Source organism: Nylanderia fulva, unplaced genomic scaffold (genome assembly GCF_048542155.1).
Source record: "Nylanderia fulva isolate GAGA-0341 unplaced genomic scaffold, ASM4854215v1 Scaffold1, whole genome shotgun sequence".
In the NCBI taxonomy this organism is placed as follows: Eukaryota; Metazoa; Arthropoda; class Insecta; order Hymenoptera; family Formicidae; genus Nylanderia; species Nylanderia fulva.
The window spans coordinates 2,403,082-2,423,093 of record NW_028189192.1 but is presented as its reverse complement, the minus strand read 5'-3'; the positions used below and the strand labels follow the sequence as shown (position 1 = coordinate 2,423,093).

The 20,012-nt window shown below is 36.3% G+C and overlaps 2 protein-coding genes across 5 annotated transcripts in view; one reads left to right on the top strand and one right to left on the bottom strand.

The window, feature by feature from the left end:
* The window catches only part of heph (polypyrimidine tract-binding protein 1 heph), a 386,169-nt gene extending 366,592 nt beyond the window's left edge, over positions 1 to 19,577 (bottom strand). For all 3 annotated transcript variants that reach the window (XM_085490344.1, XM_085490352.1, XM_085490358.1), the window contains exon 1: positions 18,843 to 19,577. The gene's annotated coding sequence lies outside the window, so the exon portion shown is untranslated. The remainder of the gene's footprint in view (positions 1 to 18,842) is intronic.
* LOC114928501 (pancreatic triacylglycerol lipase) overlaps positions 1 to 20,012 on the top strand; it is a 124,445-nt gene that overhangs the window by 27,978 nt on the left and 76,455 nt on the right. The window lies entirely within an intron of this gene.

Here is a 20,012-nt window from a genome sequence, read left to right as displayed (position 1 = left end):
GTGTTACAAATTCGATGTTTAGCGAGCGCGATTAGCACAAATCGATGATACGATACGGCATGATGACATCAGCGAGGTATTCTATTTGATCTTCATACGCAAATGTTTACGGTGCCATTAGGACCCAGATTGTCAAGAACGAGGACACGTAAACGCGTGCGATAATAGCTGGCTCGTAAAGTACACGAGTACCATCGTGTGGACCGGATTGCCGGGTAAATACAATTATTATTATAGCGCCCGAAACTTCGAAATCTCGCAACGCGTTCTAGACTTCTCATAAACCCTCTAACTAACCCTACGGTCCTGTATCGGGCTTCACTCTCATTATAATTCTGAGACGAACGCTAAGGAAAGTATCGTATTTGCTGCTTAAGTAAATGAAGAAATGACATATGACGCGATCTTGAAATATAGAACTCTAAGGTTTTGTATAAATTAAATTCTCGTGTCACGGTATCCGCGTGTCGTATCATCGATTCTTTGTCTTGAGAAAGATTTGACAGGAAAATATTACGATTCTCGTAAAATATATGTGAGATGATGCATCGCTCTTGTTGGTAATAATGTGTTTACGCGGAGCTTGCTAGCTATAGGAATACGTAGGAGGTTAAGAAAGGTATATACAGCTTTAATATTTTATAACTTGCAAACACCCACGTAGTTTCTAGAGTCATATTGCGCACGTGTAACGCATTTAATTTTTTTTATCGAACTTGATTATCTAGTTATCGTAGGTAAAACACATGAAGCCGGGAGAAGAGGAAGGGAGAAGTGCAGTTAATTTCGACGCTCACACATATGTGACCAGCATGCTTTTTAAAACCGCACTTGATTAAAACTTTAGATTGCCTACTGAATACGTTAATGCCATGCGTTCTGCAAAAAACTATGGCGAAACAAAGTGAAACGTATCGTTAAATATAACGGTAATAGTTTTATTCGTCTCGAATTAAATAAACGTGGATAAAAGTAGAAATTTAACTAGCTTTGACCAATTAAGTCTCGAAAGTATGAATAGATACAAGTATTTTATTATTTCATCAATTTCAACTAAATTTTGCTTCTTAATTTTTCAAGTTTAATTATGGGGATATTTAATAATAGAAATTAAAATATGCAAAAAATTTATTCTAAAATAATTCCTCGTCGAGAATCAATTAACAAAAATAATGCATATATATTCAAATATTTTTCCTTGACCTTTCAAATATATATATATATATATATATATATATAAATAGCTAATGTTACATGTGAGAGAGATCGAGTTGTTCCACAATGGGAAGACCAAATGAAGAAAGAGCGGAAAGAGAGAAAGAGAGATTAACTCGGATCCATAGCAATATCATAATCTCGTGAATCCTTTGCGCGATCCCTCGAGGAAAGCCATCCGGGAAATTCGCTTTTCCACGAAACAAACAGAATTAAAAGCGACCCAGTGTGCTCGCGTTAAACGTGATTAAATATCAAAGCCGCTCATGACACACCCACCCAATTTTCCTCGTTCCCCAATATTTTTCGCGTACGAGCTTATTGTACGCGACTAATTAGAGCGATGAGGAGAGGTCAAGAGCGGATAATATTTTGTTCTCGCAAAAGGAATTGAAACTAATTAAAGTAAAAAAAGAAACGCCAACGCGCGGATCGTCCAACTACACGCGAATTAAGCTGCCTTTTCAGGGGCATTTTATGCGATAATATGTTATGAAAGAAAAATCTCAACGTTGCGAAAGAAGAAACTGAGACTTTTTTTTCAGACGCGGCAAATTTTTATTTTATATAAAAACAGAATTAATGATATACGTTTAAAATATTTTCTGTGCATTTAAATGAGATTACATGTAACTATGAGCTGACAAATTATTAACTAAATGTACCTATCGTTATCGAGTAATCGAATAATACTGTATAGTAGAATGAATAAACTTGGAAAAATCGCGAGAACGCGAACAGCATTATCAAATTACTGTTAAAGATTTTATTTTTTTTTTTTGACTACTGTAAATAATTGCGGAAAAGTTTGATTGATTCTTAGCTTTGAAATTACAATCTAATTTTATGTTCTTATTTATACACTTTCAATTTAAATATCGAGAAATTTGATATAAACAATAATTTGTAATGGGAATATTCAGGCCAGCATTTAAGCCTTTGATATGCTTATAAAGCACTCCATAAAATATATCAGTGTCCAATCAATTATTGATTGTTATATATACCACTCACTTTATATCAATATTATATCAGTTATATATATTTATGTATATATATATATATATATATATCACTGAATCAGTGATCAACCTCAGGAAGACGTAAATAAAAGTTGAAATTAGTTTTGTTACTGGCAGAGAATTTTATGAATTATATGACGGAAAATGAAAGTACTTTATCACACGAACATCGATGCTTATAAAAACTTCTGGTCTAAATATTATTGCTATTTTTCGAAGAAAACGATCCAATTTTTTTTTTTGCTTTATTTATTATTACCAATACCAACTTGTTAATATTTATGATCTCGACAAAATATAAGTTTTAATAGAGATTGAAGTTTTAATACTAATATATCTATACTTTAATCTGTGAATATGTGAGAGAATCGCAAAATTTATTCTCAGTTCTTTTACGGTCCGCTTATTTGTAATATCAATCACGCTCTCTTTCTCTCGCTCTTTCTCTCTTTTAAGGGCATCTTATCTGCAAGAAAAACCGGAGACGAAAAAGAAATATAGGAGAGAAGAGATCTCTTTAATAATTTCATTTACCGTCGCTCCGCGAGCCTGCGGCTGCCCCCTTTATTTCGTTACTCTTAATTCTAACAAATTATTATAAAACAATGTTATCGTTTCATTCAACAATTGAAATTCCGGAAACGTACTCACGGAGATGACGAAACGGGGCCTTAATACACCTCGGGCGAGCGGTAGAAAAATTTGAGGCAAAATGCATTTAACGGTAATTACATTCTAAACTTTTCTCTTTGGGCGTGCTCTGACGCACAAAGAGCGCAAAATACCGAGTTCAAAAAGTTATACACAGATCAGAAAATATCAATTTGCGTAAATGTGTGCAGAAACTGCATCAATTACTGAATGGATGACGTAATTCTCCCGCAATATTTTTCTCTAATTCAATTTATCGGGCGAAATAATATTCACGTCGACGAAAATATAATAAAAGCTTGTTTTCAACTCGGTCGAAAAAATCCCGAAGGAAGAAACTGCGTGAGAGTTTATGCTCTCAGATCGAATGATATCGGACGATACCATGTATTTTTCCCAGTTTAACGGAACTGTTATTAATTGAAGCTTAGGCTTCGGATTTTCAACAAATAGCGCAACAACTTCCAATGGCGAGGACAATTATTATTCGTTATCCCGTCCGTTAATCCGACCACCGAGCTGGCTCGAATTTACGATTTGCGATTGAACGAGTATTTGCACGGGAATATCTCGAAGGGGGCTTAAGCGGCTTTCAAAACACAAAACAGTGATCTGTTTTATGTTCTTTTTTTTTTTTTTTTTATTCTTGTTTATAGTTGCGATGGGTGCATTTCTCTGGGTTAAAAATATTCTTCCTGGTATCTCGCGCGTAAAAAGATCGACGAAAGTAAGAACTCGTAGAAGTGAATACCCTCTCGGTGTTTTCGATATTTCCACAATTTAATATACATTCTCGAATGTGATTATAGTATGTTCGCACAAGTTTCTTAATCTCCTGTTATGCAGTTCTGCGTATTTACAGAGTGCGACAAGAGAGAGAGAGAGAGAGAGAGAGAGACTTGTTACAGCATCTCTGATTTATTAACGACAATACGCTCGCTGCCTTACACACAGAAACGTATATCTTTAGAATCTTGACGTGTTTGACAAACTCAATGTTTCGCGTCGCGACAAGACAAGAAACTTCGACAACAGAAGTCTGTAATTACGGGAAAGAGGGAAGAAGGCGGAAACGTCGGATGTACAATAATCCGCGGTGCAATTATCGAAGTTTATCGAGCCACGGCGATTTTCCGTAGATAGAGATAGACAAGACTGCGCGAGAGAGATGGAGAATGATCTCGCGAGCAACGGCGATTAAGTCCGGCGATGCGAAGCGAATTTGGGGGAGGAATATATACGACGAGCGGGTTTGACAGTCGTAGAAACTTTTAATAGCGCGACGCGCGCGCCGAGTTCGACATGAAATATGTAGGAGCGTAAGAATCTATAGGATACAAAGCGGCGCGCACACACATACACACATACATAATCGCCCCGGGTCGCGCATTGTTCCGTGCACAATTGGCGGGTTGTACGCTGGCGCGACACTGATGAAAGTCACCACGGTTGATCTTATGAATTTTTCAGTTCGACCGAACGCGACAAAAAATCGACCGGGAATATATAATATATTGCATTCATCACGAGAAAGCGCAAATATTACATCAAGCTGCATTTCAATGTCCGGTTATATGTCAGACGTGTACATCGCAGATCTTGAATCTTGAAATGCGCATGAAAAAACTCTTGGAGAAACACCGTCTTCGAGTGTTGAAAACTTACGACACTTTGCTCTTGAAAATTTAGCATTTAATGAAGAAAATAATTATGTTTTTGTAATATTCATCTAGCTTGTTTTTAACAAAAATTTCTTTTATCTAGGTCAAGCCATAAAAAAATACAGCATCTCAAAATTTTTTTGTTTTTATTTTGTCTTTATCTCTTTTTCTCGCAAATTTATGTAAGTATTTAACTTTTAAATTTAAAAATTAACGAACTTGTGTGTCCTGCGATTGCGAAATTAAATTTATCAGCTAACTAACTGCGTGTATATCCCCCGGAATAAAAATTTTAATCAGATTTACGGTGATTTATATTATTTCTTACGGACGGATTTTATGACGTAATTCTCGACGCAATTTATTGCGGAAGTGATATCCACATTTTGCGTGGTAATCTTCCGTAAAACATACTGTAATCTAACTTGTGCGATACATGCATACCATAATATACATGATATCCAGTAATGATCCCACGACTTCTCGTATGCAGATAGAATGGATTAAATCGATTAGGAAAGTCTTTTATCATTTTGCGATCTAAATAATTATTTAGAAATTAATGAAAAAAGCTCGGCTAATCTATGCGCAACGAGAAGAGACGTCCTAATATTAGGCGATTTTTTAAATTTATTTCTCATTAATAGGACTTTCTTGTTTGATTCAACCTGTTCTATCTGCACATGAGAAATAAATCATTACTGGACATCTAGTATACACATTTTTGATCGGAAACTAAACGAATTTTCTTTACATGCATGAAGCAAGAATATGCTCGTGCGTGCGCGCTGTGAAAAAAAAAATTAGCATTTTAATCGTTTATCTCGCCCGTGTTTCCGCATCATCGACTTGCGTTCCGCAACGTGTGCAGCCCGAAACAGTCCGGTTTGGTCTCCAAGGCGCGTTGACGAAGCCGATGCTATATACAGTTTTCCTCGGAACGTAACGAGGCCGTCCCTCTCGTTTGCATACTGATTATCGCTCCTTGTTTTTAATACGGGGCGACGTATAATTACGTTGCTACACACTTCGAACGGGGCGAGTTAACCGAAGTTAAACTACTCGTTCGCGCTTTCTCGACGTTTTCAAGTTAATTTGGCAAAACGACGCTCAGACCCGACCCGTAAATTTAGTTTAGAGTTTTAATCAGAAAATTGTTGCAAGCGCGTATTATAGATTCGTATAGATTAAAAAAAAATACGCAGCGAAAGTCAATATGGTAATAGACTGCCATAATATTTAATACGATTCACTTTTTTTCACTTTACCGTTACAGAGGAAAGAACTCCATTTTAAAATGAGAGGATTCGATTTACAGCAAATGATGCATGCACTCCAAAACGAAATACCGGTACAGTTTTACAAAGCAAAGAGCGAACAGCGTCGCGTGATTTACAGCCATCTGCCCCTTTCCACCCTTGTCTCTCCTATTCACGTGCAACATATCGAAATACACTCGATACCAAAGAGATTTAAATATTTTACATTGCCATCGTGATACCGACATTTATCAAACCATTTATTAATGGCTTTCCATTTTTGTTACGACTAGAGAGGAAATTTGATTTATAACATCTTTTTAATTAAAAGTTTTTATATAGTTATTATTTAAAACTCATATAAATTCATTATTCCTAGGATAAGCGTGCAGGCATGTAGTCGAAAGATTCTGTCCTGAGATTGAAATTAATATACGTCAGATCCGTAATTCGTTTATGATTTTAACACAATGATGCACACGCGTGTGAATTCAGGTACAATTGTTAATAAAGTAACTGAATTTGTTCGTTGAATTGAATTTGTTCAATTAAATAGCAAAGACATCTAGATATGCTGCAATCAATTTTCTCTATTTCAAAATCAATTAGAAGAGAAATACATTTTTTTTTTCAATATAATTTATTTTTATAATTATTTTTCCGCGTACGAGAATGTTTTTGGTTATCTTTAAATTTTATTTCGCAGCATTATAAAAATTTGACACTGAAAAACTTTTTTTTACAGAAAGAAAGCTTTAAAAATAAGTTACACTTTTGAAAAAAAAGTAATTAAAAATTTATTCCACTTTTTCAAATATATATATTTAAAAAGAAGCTTTTAGCATTAGTTTATTTCTCTCAACAGATTCAAACATTTGTTCCAATATAACTAGTTTCACGATTTCTTGACATGAGGCAAAATGTTTTCCTAATAATTTCTTCAATTTTTAAATCGAAGGATTCAAGTTCTGCCAGGATTGTCAGGTGTTCGAGAATTTTCCAGTCTATCTCTATATTATTAAAAAGTTTCTCAACAATATTGGGAATGCATTTATAGAAATTTCTTGAAAAATTATGAGAAATAAGATAAGATCCATTTATTATATTTATTTAAAAAATTGAAATAAACTTTTATTCGTCATTTTAATTTCTTTCGAATATTTAATTTCTTTCAGTTATACTTTTTTAATTTTTCTCTTCATATTTATATTTTCATTATCTGAATCCATATCATACTACCGTAATAAAAAGTCACTCTAACAATAAGTAGTAATATTAATTTAATATGAAGAAGTGAATGCATAAGCAATTAATTTTCATCTAAATATATACCAGATTCAAATTGAATTCTAATTATGGGAGCGTTAGAACGGAGAGATCTTATTGAAGATGCGAAAGAAGAAAAGCGATCAAAAAGAGAAAGGTTATTCTTTATAACGAGGGCAAAAAATATAAAGACGGGATCGGTTAATTCGTAGTTAATCGACCGTAAGATTGTTACATGAATAGATAGCCATGCGAGATAACTTATATGCTGGACCTCCTCAAACTATTTTTTAAAAATGAATTACGCAATATCAATAAGATTTAATTGGACATTAGACGCACAAAATCTGCAAATTACTCATTTTATCTTAAAATAAGATTAAGATTTATTTAAAATATTAGATACGATAAAAACAGTAAGAATTGCATAAGAAAGTTAATCGTCACATCTGAAGAGATAAAAATACATGTCAATACAAGAGATTGAGCTAAGAATACAAATTTATCTACTCTTTTATACCTAACAGAAATAGTATAAATTAGGCATGCGACATTTTATTAATCTTTTAAATCATTTAGTTGCGCGATTCAAATATTAAAGTGGATTATATTCGCTTTGAATTAAAATTAATCGGCCGGAAATATTAACTGCGTTCAGCAATGGTTTTTACAGGCAGCTACTCTGTTCGTGACACGATTATTTAAATTTTAAAAATTGTTGACTTTAAAAAGAGAGATTATTATTTTTAGTACAAATCGATAATATTTAATTAAATATATTACACAGATAGCAATTCCTTTTTTTCATTGATGATTCGCATATATATCTTTATATTTTCAATATAATATTGTACGCGTAAAATATAAAAAAAATTTAATATCTTAATCCTTTACTTTTTTATGATAAACATAAAAGTGGAAATATGTATTATTTCCAAGGACAATACATGGTACAAATCAAACGTGATTAATCTTTAATTGAGAAGTACTTTGAATAACTATATAGTTTTCTATTACATGGAGAATATAAGCGATTTCGAATATAATTAGTTATTGGAACTTGCTGTTAAAATGTACAGGAAAACTTTTATTCTGATATAAGAAAAAAAAAGGAAAAAACATGAGACATTATTGTAAAAGAAAACTTGATCGAAAATCGCGATGCATTAACCCGCATTTTTCTTTTAAACTAGAGACACACAAAAGGTCAGAACATATACCATATGTCAATTACTAAAAATCAAATATGCAATTTACAGTCAATTGTTTTATTCGGACCTCATATATTCTAGGCGGAAGGAAAATGAGATCGACCGATCGATCGGAGAGAAAAAAAGAAAGAATTTACTCACTGGACTATTATTACGTTCCACTGACTTTTTGACAAGCGCGGAACTAATCTTCCGCGAACGCGCGAGAGTCTCCTCTCTTTCTCTCTCTCTTCCCTCTCTCTCTCTCTCTCTTTTATACGGGCGATCGCGTGATCGAAATTGAAACGAACGAACGAACGAGAGGTCGCGTGCTATCAAGAGGGCTCTCTCATTGTCAGTGTAGGTGAAGTCCTCTCGCCACTCCCTTTCCCCCTATCCCCACGGGCTTTTCGTTCGCAGCCCAACTGTCCATTCCCAGCCGTTAATCCCGACGGAGGGTTTCCGGTCGAAGGGTACTACGTGCCCAGATAGGCAGCGCACAGTGGCGCACATCTCACTCGACCGAGAGGAGGTAGTACAGGGGATGTATTCCAAATATCGCGCACCATCTCTCCATTACGGATACTTGAAGCAAAACTTGCGAGAATGTAGATTGCTTTCAGTGTCAAGCTTTTCGAAGCGAAGTTGTGAAGCGAGTGAATTTCGGGGATGCGAACAGGTGATAAAAGCTTTTATTGAACTCTCGATAGATTTTGCTGTTGCGAAATTTTTAACTCGAAGAGCTTAGCTTACGGAGATATTTATGTTACAAATTTGAAAAAAGAGCCGATAACAATTTTACAAAATTCAACTGCGACATATTTGTGACAGAAGAAATATGCGATTATCGCAACGTAAGAATTTTCACAGCATTATATTAATTATCAATTATATTTTCGTATTTTCAAAATTCGATGTCCTATTAAATTATTCAGAATTATTACCACACATGGAATTGCGTTCTCATCTTTTTAAAGATTACATTCATTTTTCCGCGAAAATATCTTTGTTTACGTAAAAAAAAAAAAAAAAAAAAAAAAAATGTAAATCTATAAATCGAGAGACGTGTGACTGATGAAATAATAAACAACGCTCATCCCTTCACGCGCCTCTTCGCTTCCGAGTTTACGTCCATCACATAATACCGCCCGTTAAATCCCGGTGAACCGGGAAAACTGGCATTAGCAGCCGCGTGCGAGCGGTGCATCTCTCGAGCCCTTAGAACGAAATTAGAGAATCCTACACCGACATAGCGAGACGCTCGCGTCCCGAAGCGCGCAAATCCGATTTCATTCCTCTTCCCCCTTCGTCGGACTATGCGATCCCAAATTAACATAATAACGTCGAAAACTAGAAACACTTTCCTTCCCTCGGCGTCTACGACTTGACTGCAGGAATCGCGAAATAATTAGGAGACGCTCGAAACTCCACGTGAATTTGATACACGCGGAAAATTGGGAGAATCAATATCTCTCTCGAATTTTGATGTTCAAAGACGATCGTTCATAATACAATGTTTCATCCTTATAAGTGCATTAAGTGAAAATAATGTAATCCTACACTCTTCAAATCACGTATATACTATAAATTGATCACTTTACTGAGCGGTAATTTGAGAAACTAAGGGGAGACTGTGGTACTTGTGAGAAGAGATACTTAAATAAAAAGGTAAACGAATATTTTTTATTTACAATAAATTAACTTAGGACTGGTCTGTCAATTTTATTCAATAATAATTGTATGGTAAATACATAACTCTTTCCTCCTTCGGCATTTTGACAGTTCGCTCAAGCCCCAAATATTATCATGTTAACATCGTTCATGTTCGAAAAAAAACTCAGGGTCATCTAACGCAAATATAACCTAGTGGATCACGCGAGAATCAAATTTCACTCTGGACGGAAATATTCCGTCAGGATCTTGCCGGCTTAGTGTAGGCTGGTGAAAGCAGTGGAGAACATGAGGAATATTCAATACCTCGCCGAGCTGCGTTACGCGTAAACGTGACTCTCGACCTCGCCTCGTCGTTGTCGACCCTCCGAATCCCTACAGGTCCTGAGTGCCGCCCCCGATTTATTATTTGCCGAACGATTTGTCATTTGCGCATCACCCTCGAGTGGTGCTTTGTGTGCCCTTAGGATCGAAATATCGGGACGGCTTCTCGAGTCGAGATATTCTCCCACTTCTTCCCCCTTTTTCCTCTTTCCAGCGTTTCCCCAAGAGCGATGATTTTTCCGAGATATAGGTATAAGATCGACGAATGAGATTCGATCGCACCACGATCGATTATTTCTTATATTTCTTATTTCGCGTTTTAATTGTTATTCGACGTTCTTTTCCGATGTTTAATAGATGTGAAAATTAAATTTGTCTCTTTAAAATGAGAGACCGAAATATATAAAATATGGCTGTATCAAAAAATAATTAAGTTCTCTTTAGCAGAGTCATTATAAATAATCGAGGACTTTTTCGGTCAATTTAATTTAAGAAATAAATACGTCGCGCCATCACGCGCGACAATTTCTAAATCAAGCGAAGCAAAAGGCAAACGAATTCGACGATATAGAAGATGACGTCGAACCGTGCAAAACGTCTACCCGCGGTATCGTAATATCACGAAGTACAACTGCGTTTGGGGCACACGGTGTGTCAATTTTAACGAACTCGTGTGCTCGCGCGTCTGCATCGTAACCCGGGTAACCATCAAATATCGGCCCGTCAGTGCGTTACGGTCGTTAATAAAATTCCGCAGGCATCCGTCGGCCGTCCATTTTCCAGAGACGGTAAAGTCGGACTGTATTCGCGGTTATCAATTTATTATTCAATCATGGAATCGCGCAGAAATCGCGCGGGAGAATCGCGACTATCGCGTTTTGACGCTGCGAAATATATATATATATATATATATATATATATTTTGCAAATTATCTTTACAAGCATTTCCGCCAATGTATATGCATGTATTCGTTTCACTAATTTAGAATCAATTTCTCACCCGATCGGGCATTCTTTTTAAATATTAAACAACTTTTAAATATAAAATAATCTTTGTTATGGCTAATAAAATGTGACATTTTAATAGAGCAAACATTATTCGTAATTGAATGTGAAATGATTTTCAGTTTAATTTAATTTAGTGTCGGAAATTAAATTCCTTCAAAGCGCTATATTATATATTTATACTTTACTTAAATATATATAAATATACAAAACAATATCGCATATAAAATGAATTTTAAATTAATGCTCAATTAACACGACATTATAATAGATTGACAAGCACACAATGCAATTTTCCATGTCATTCTTTGAAGTATATATACATATATTTTTTTCATTTGACTTTTAGTACCCGCATTTGACGAAAATAGTGATAATTCCTGAATGAATACTCTGTAGAAACCAAAGTAGTTCCATCGTACATTTTACGACAAAGCCGGGATGAATACCGACCAAACTGCTCGTATGTCCTCGAGAATGGGATATTTTACTGCACGGAAACTAAATACACGATATATGCACGTATTAAGGCGGAAAGTGAACGGCTATATGTTAATTGGTTATTAAGCTGTGCTCGAAATTAAATTTCTCGACATTTCGAAATTCGTGTCGTTTGCGATTTATTTAAATATATACATACACGAAACATTATACCATTCTAAATTAATACTGAATTAATAACAGCAATGTACAATAGATACAATCTTCTATTCATAAAATTCTAAAATTAATTTCTTATTATTAATAAAATATAAATTAATCGCATTTTATTTCACGCAGTGCAACTTCTACACAGTAAAAAAAATTGTGTTAAATTTAACACATTTCACATGTCCCAATTTATCCACTCTAATTTTAATGTTAATTTAACAGAAAACAATTATGTAATTAAATAACACACGTAATATGTGAAAAAATAACACAAAAAATATAATATAAGCAAAAATTCGTACATTTTCATTTAATTGTGTTGTTTTAACACTTAAAAATAGTGAATATTAACTCAACAGACAAATGTCAAAATAACATAACGACAATATGTTATATTAATATAAGAGTATGTTAAAATTTTAACACAAAAATTTCTACACAAGATAATTTCAACAGAAATACGAAATGTTTTTTACCGTGTATCTAAAAAAAGTAGCTAATGTATCTCACGTCTAATGAGGAAAAGATGAATGACGTAATATCATTTGGTATAATTATCAATTCAAAATTCATACTATACACTTTCTTCTATTATGAAACGCGGCGGGAAAGATATAACGTACATATGTCGAAAGAAAAAAATATACTTTCAAATATTTATTTAATCATTTATGTGTCATCGATAAGAGAATCGAAGCGTGATTCTTCGATCATCAATTTTTTCGAGTACGTGATAATTACTCGCTGCTTCGCGATAACGAAGGATATGTCACGGAAAGTCGTTAAATAAACGGAATATGACGGTTGATAGCGCGATCGAGATATTTGCGAATGGCGCGTGCGCGCGCGCGAGCCGAGTCTTGTCTATTTTAATTATCATCGGGCGCAGCAGCAGGTCCGATAAGCGTTTACCTAGAAAGGCAGAGGGCTTGGTGCACGCGGTTCGATGAACGCGAGCGATAACGAGCGAGATGCGGGCGCGCGCACTCTCGCATATGCGGGCGCGTTACGCATTCATCGCGCACGGCGAGTCTGTGAAGCTGTGGCGATGCGTGAAGTTTGACCCGCGCGCGCACGCACGCACGCATGAAGAGCGGCGTCTCTATGTAGACTCTCGCAACGCGTAACGAAACGATAGTGCAATTAACGGCCCGGCTGAATAGACCGCACAGACGCTGCGGCGATCGAGCGTTTAATCAGATTTTAAATTAGAAGAACTCTATCCTTCCCGTCCATGCACCCTCCTTTCTTTATCTTCGATTTATCCACCCCAGGGTATTTAGCGGTCAGGGAAATCTGGAAAACCGGGCATTGTCAGGGAATTTATAAATTTCGAATTGTCAAGGAAAAGTCAAGAAATTTTTCACATTATTCTATATTTGTGTCTCAATAATTTGAAATTTTTTATTAAATAAATATAAACTTTTCCTTGATCCCCAGCACGCTCATTTTCTGTGTTGTTAAAAATCGGTTCATCTATAACGTGTTTGTTAATTAGAGATAAAATTAAAAAATTTGATATAATATAAATAAAAAAGGTGATTATTTAAATAGTTTATAGTGACATGTTTGTTTCGATTATCGTACGTATTCGATAATGCAGATTGTATAATTGATTAAACATTTTGTTTTTTTAACTTTTGAATCTTTTCATTGTTGACAAAAATATCTCAAGGATTTCATGATTTAACATTTAATTGATTTATCATATAGATATATGCAAATATTATATATTTGGAAAAAATAATACTACAAAGTCAGGGAAAAAATTAATTTCTGATCTTGGAAAATCTGAAAAAATCAGGGAATTTTTTTCATTGAATCTGCTGGACACCCTGCACCCGCTAATTTTTTGTCCGTCGCGTTGTTATAGATTTTCACGGAAAAATGTATATAAAAGGATATATGGTCAGAAGAGATTTTTAATTGAAATTTTTCGCGAAAATTAATGGAGGCGGGAAATTTTTGACGCGTGATTCCGCGAGATGACTAACGAAGTACATGCACGATTCTCTTCTCGCGATGTGATACACTTTGAATCGCACTTGGCAAGACGCCGCTCGTCGTACAGGTGTACACGTGTGAACGAAAGAGAGGACACTTCCGCGACATGAATACGAGATGATTACCGCGACAGGAACGAAGAGTGCTTTCACGCCGATGAAGCTGCATCCGCGAGTTCTCTTCTTCTTTCCTCCCTCTCTTTCTTTCTCTTTCGAGTCTCGCTCTCTAGCTCTCGTCGACCAAATTGGTAGCTACACCAGTCGAGAGGTTTGTCTTTTTTTTTATTTGTAACAAATAGACGAACTACAACAGAATAATTGAAATCGTATGGAGTTTCAATTGGATTTTTTTCAATAAAAAAATTAATTTTTAAATAATAACTTACCAAACTTTTTTTCAATATTGAGAACTGAAAAAAAATTATGACCAGCGGCAAAATTTCTTTCACACGATATATCGAAATATCGAAAGAAAAGTCAGATTTTTTTGTAGAATTCGCGGTCGGAGGAGCTTTTGATGACGATCACAAGAGACGTCTTGTTTAATTTCAAAGCAACCCGACTAAACTATTCGCGAAACGCAGTATGCGTAGCTAAACGGAGAAATGACTGGAGATGTATCACGAGCAAATATACAAATGTATGAACTCTGATAAAGCCTAACGCGCGGGTGTTTCGACATCTCGCGAAAGCTAGTATCTAGTAATTTCAGCAAATTGTCTGATTAAGCACCGGCCTCAATTCCATCAATGGCCACAGCAGTGAAACATAATATCAGAAATATGAAGATAGACGATACACCTCTGTCGGCATTTAGTTCTCATACAATCGTAACAGTGACTGTATCACAAGATAAATATATGTACATGATTAAACAGCACGTTTTCGCCGGTCGATTGTGCATGTTATATAAAACGTTATACGATAAGAGAGTTTTTTTTGCATAAGTAAAAACTCAGTGGATTCATTGATTTTCGCTTAATAATAATTAAAACAAACAGTATCGAGAATTAATTTGAAACGAATCCTTCGTGCAACAAAAATCTTGATAAATTATAAAAAGCTAAATTATATAAAAAATAATGATACTATTTACACACAAGAAATATAGGAAAATCTTATAGAAATAAAATGCTGTGTAAATGATAAAATAATAAGATGATTAATTGTAAGCTTGTAAAAAAATGTAAAAAATGCCGTCCGAAAATGAGCTTCGAAACCGCGAAAAATTCGGAGATGAACAAAATCCAGCTGCCTAGCTGTTGCGAAAAGAGCGCGCGATGACCTCGACGATATTGACAGAGAGCGTAAAGATATTATCGGCGACTCATCGGCGAAGTGCCAATGCATTATGCACGAAGCCGAGTCTTTCGCAATTCGCGGAGAGAGCGTTCTCTCCGTAAGCTACATTTCGTTGCTTCTCATCGCGCAATTTTCGCGCGCCATTTCGTCGCGCAAAAATTTAAGCATGAAATCTGACGCGAAATCTCGCGCGTTTATACGCGGTCCAGTTCTGAGAGGGAATTCGCGAAAGATAAATTTAAATCTGAAAGAAATATTTTCCTTTTACCTCGAATCTGTGAAGCTTTGGCCTGTACAAAGTGCGATGAAATCTCTTTCTCTCTCTCTCTCTCTTTCTCTGACACGATATATCACGTTGACTGCAAGAAAAATAAACGGAACAAGGTACCGTTTGAGATCGGCGACGACGAATCGGATGAAACGAAGCGTTCTCGACACGCATTCTTGAGAGTAAATCACTCTCTGGCGCGAATCCACGACTATCGCTTGCCAGGACTTTACGTCTCTCGTTTCTTCGGATCTAATTCCGTCGCCGAAACGAATATAGCGGTCACCGTAATACGTAATAAGCCCTAATGACGGCATACGAGATTCGATTCATCATCGATGGTGTCAATCAAAGTTGACATATTTATAAGTAACTGACATATAAACTCTCGATCAAAATTGCGCGATTAATTTACGATTCGTACCATAGGTTTATACTATTAAAAAAAGATAAAAATAAAGATTATTTTTTTAAAAATACCAAGTTTACATCGTCCAACGATAGGTACAGATGATCGAATTCGGAGGTTCGGCGTGACCGTGGGTTGATAAAACCCGAAGAACTTACCACGTGCATGGTCGAATACCGACTGAAGAGTTAAGCACATGTAACACATGTGAAAATGCATTTTGATGCATTTTGTGTCGCGGAAAAAAGCATAAATATCGCGAATAAATCGCGCGCGTCGATTCGGAAATAGTTCTGTCATCGCGCAAACGTCATCGTGCGATTTTATTCCGCGGTGTATTATTTCGATACCAGCGATGAGCGAATTAAATTCGGCCGGGAAAACGAGCGAAACTCGATAATCGTTTGGGAAAAGTTATTCAGATTCGCGCTAATCGCATTAAACGCGCGCGGTATATACATATATAATTTTTGCAAAACACAACGAGTTCGTTCATTAATACCTTTTGCGATGCGATTTACAAAACTGGAAACTCTGAGAGCGGAAAACCGATAAGATCGAAAAACGGATTTATTTTAATTAAGCGTGATAAATGAATTATTGTATTTTCTGTAAAATTGTAAAATTTAAAGTCGAAGTCGTAAATGTAACGTACATTTTTGCAGTGATCCTTCTCATTCAATTCTATTTTATTCTCTTAATCAATGCATAAATAATATACCTATACGAGTAAAACGTAAATATTTAAGCTGTATAATATGTACATAGAATGCTCCAAAAGCGCCGGATGTTTTTTTATTAGCAATCTCTGATTAATTTGGATTTTTCCTTAGCAAAAGTATTTTTAAAAATCATTAACTTTTTTTCTAAATTTTAAATTAAAATTCTATTAATATCTCCAAACGATCAAAGAATCAGCTATTAAATAAAAAAAAACACTCTGAGATATACGTATGACTTACTTTTGTCAAATCTCACATGTAACGCCGAGGAGAGATCTGACAGCTATACAATTAGCGTCAACAATAAGCGTGTGGAATAGAAATGAGAATCTTAGGCAAGAATATGAAAGAGAATATGAAAAGCTTGACGAGTCCAAAGTCGTCGGGCCGACGAGTTTTTCATATTTATTTTGCACAAAAATATTACGAGCAGCGATGGTTTTACGGTGTTCCACGTACCGCCTATGGCGAAATGTAAGTAGAATGGGATTATATGTACACAGAAATAATATGTATGTGTGTATGTGCAAAGCGCGTTCGTTTGCTCGCAAAAGCCATTGGACGCCAACGGCGCGGAATAAACGCGTGTTGTATACGATATATCGGATACTGTTGCGCGGTGTAATCGAATATTATTCATAAAATGTGCGTAGATGCGAGCGGAGCACGCCGGGATTCTATAAACACGGCTAAAAGCTTGGCCAACCGGAAGCTGAAAGAGAAAGAGAGAGCGAGGAGAGAGAATAACATCCATATAAACATATTTCCGCAATGTTTCACGATAAATACGCTTTGATTTTCGTGAGAATTTGCGATTCTTTACGCGGTACGAAACTAATTGTCCTCTCTCTCTCTCTCTCTCTCTTTTTCTCTTTCTCTGTTTTTTTTTTTTTTTTTTTTTTACTATTATAAAAACTCTTCCGCCGAGGAAATTGCACTCTGCGAGAATTAGCGCAAAGCGAGCGAATGTTACTGCGATTGCTACGAAGCGCGTATATTTGATATTCGCTTTATGTAATTAAAAATGGAACATGATTGGTGGAAAAAGGGATGATTATATCGGGCCGAATCGGCACGGTGAATATATTGCAAAGGACATTTTTAAAAAAGCAAGCTCACACGAGTGATTAAACAGTCGTTGCTGCGCAATATCGAAGATTAAAGGACTTTGGCGTTGCTTAATTAAGTTTCAATGGTGGATTTCTCTTTTCACCTCGCAAAATTGTACGCGATCGCGGTGTGCACAGAGAGCTGGACGAGAGCTGCTCTCCGCATGTTACGTTTCGCAAAGGCGAGGCTAGAAAAAGAGGAACGGAAAACGATGGAGAGAGAGAGAGAGAAAGGAAGAGGAATGACATGTGATAAAGAAAATCCTCTGCTTCATATATCCCCTCCTGATATATGCGTATTTCTCTTTTTTTTTCCGCGGCTCTGATAACCCTTCTCCATGTTTTAAATTCTCTCCTTTTTGTGTCACGTTAATTTTTTATTTCTTCTGTCACGCTAAATGGTCATTTTTATGAAAAATGTCAACTAAACTATATTTATTTATCTCGACTGATCAGTTATTGATTTATTACATCTGTTATATGCATAATTTATATCAATATTATTTAATAATAAATATCTACTCATTTGCAAAATCATTTGTCAGAGAGAATTTTCTCTTAGAATTTACCCTGAAAATTCGGTCGTGATAATCGTATGACAATATGGTATTGAAAGAATTTTATAAGAGTTTCTCTGGTTAATATTTATCGGAATAAAAAATATTAATATCTAAACCACATTAAGATATAAAACACGTTTAATTAATTTTACATAATACATATTTTTTATTGTGCGGTAAATATTAATCAGAAAACCTTATAAAATTCTTCCAATATCATATTGTCTCCCGATTTTCAGGTTAAATTAAAAAAAAAAAAAATCTCTCTCCATGCATGTACAGCTATATATTTGAAGATATAAACAAAATTATAGCTGCATATTTTTCGAAGCTATTTCGCCCGGAATACCTTTACCAAATAATTAAAAACGCGCTCTCTTTCTTTCTGCATGCTTGAAAAATCCTTCAACTCCTTCAAAGTCATATGCATATATTCCACTATCACTCTCATTTAATTTATTGCTCCTCCCTCTCTCTCTCTCTCTCCTCTTTTTTTTTCATCGCGCTACGAAACGAGTTTTGCTTCGTAAGGAATCGAGAGAATGTCGGCTTACCCGTTCATACTGCCGTCAGCTCCGAGCGTCGATGAGCCGGCGCGTTTCCCAGGTCGGGTGCAAGGTTAGGTCGGCCGCCAGCACGTCGTTGCTCAGCACGGCTGCGTATCACGGAACGTGCCGCGAGAGGACAACAGGTTGCATGTATTAGTATCACTCGCGCGACTGACAGCGCGAGAGATATCGACGGCGGAAACGAGCGCGCGGTATCGAACGAACTAGGATAATCGGCCGCGGCGACGACGAGCGAGCCGCGAGGAAACCGGAAAAGAGCCGTCGCGACGCGACACTGTCTCGCTCGTTCCTTCTCTCCCGCCCCCTCTTTTCCCTCTCGCTCTCTCTCTCTCTCTCTTTCCCTCTTTCTCCTTCTCTCTCTCGCACCACCGCGCGCGAGTGCTAATTCCGCGAACGTCGCGTGCGAGAAAGGCGCGGCGCGACGACACCGTCACTTCGCGAGGACGGACGCGATTCCTCGAATCGAGCGGAGAGAGAGAAAGAGAGACGGAGAGGAAGTCAGCGGGTTATAATGTGTATCGCACGCGCCCAGATGTTGTATGTACCGAGACGCGCACTGCGAGGGAAGACACACGGATGCCGCGATATGTCGCGCCCGGATTCCTCGCGGATAAGGGAAGCCGTGCACCACGACAACGTGTGCGACGCGCGTTAATCGCGGAGCCGAGACGGACACGCGCTGCCGCTCCGCTTCAACTTGCACCGGCCGCGAGGTTGCATTCGTCGCGCTCGATAGCGAGAGCCTTTCGCGCAGCGTGCCGTCATCTCGCGGCGGGATCGGTCGAAGCGATAGCGCGTATCTAGGAATATATATATCGAGAATTGCGCGTTTCGAAATTATTTATCATTCTTGGAGACTTCAATATTGCTGATTGATTTTTCACATTTTTTTATGTCCCTTTGAATGTATATTATGTGGATATTTTGACGGATTAATTTTGAGGAAACGTACTTTATCCGGAGCAGACAATAGAGAACTTGATATAATCGACGTTGGTAAAATTGATTCTGAGAATGACGACTTATTACGTGCATATACGAAATAACAGGATAACAAATTATTATACGGGTTATTAAATCAAATATAAAATTGATTAAAATTAGAAATCGATTTAAAAATATTATATTTATCGATATTCCAGTTCAAAGTTTAAA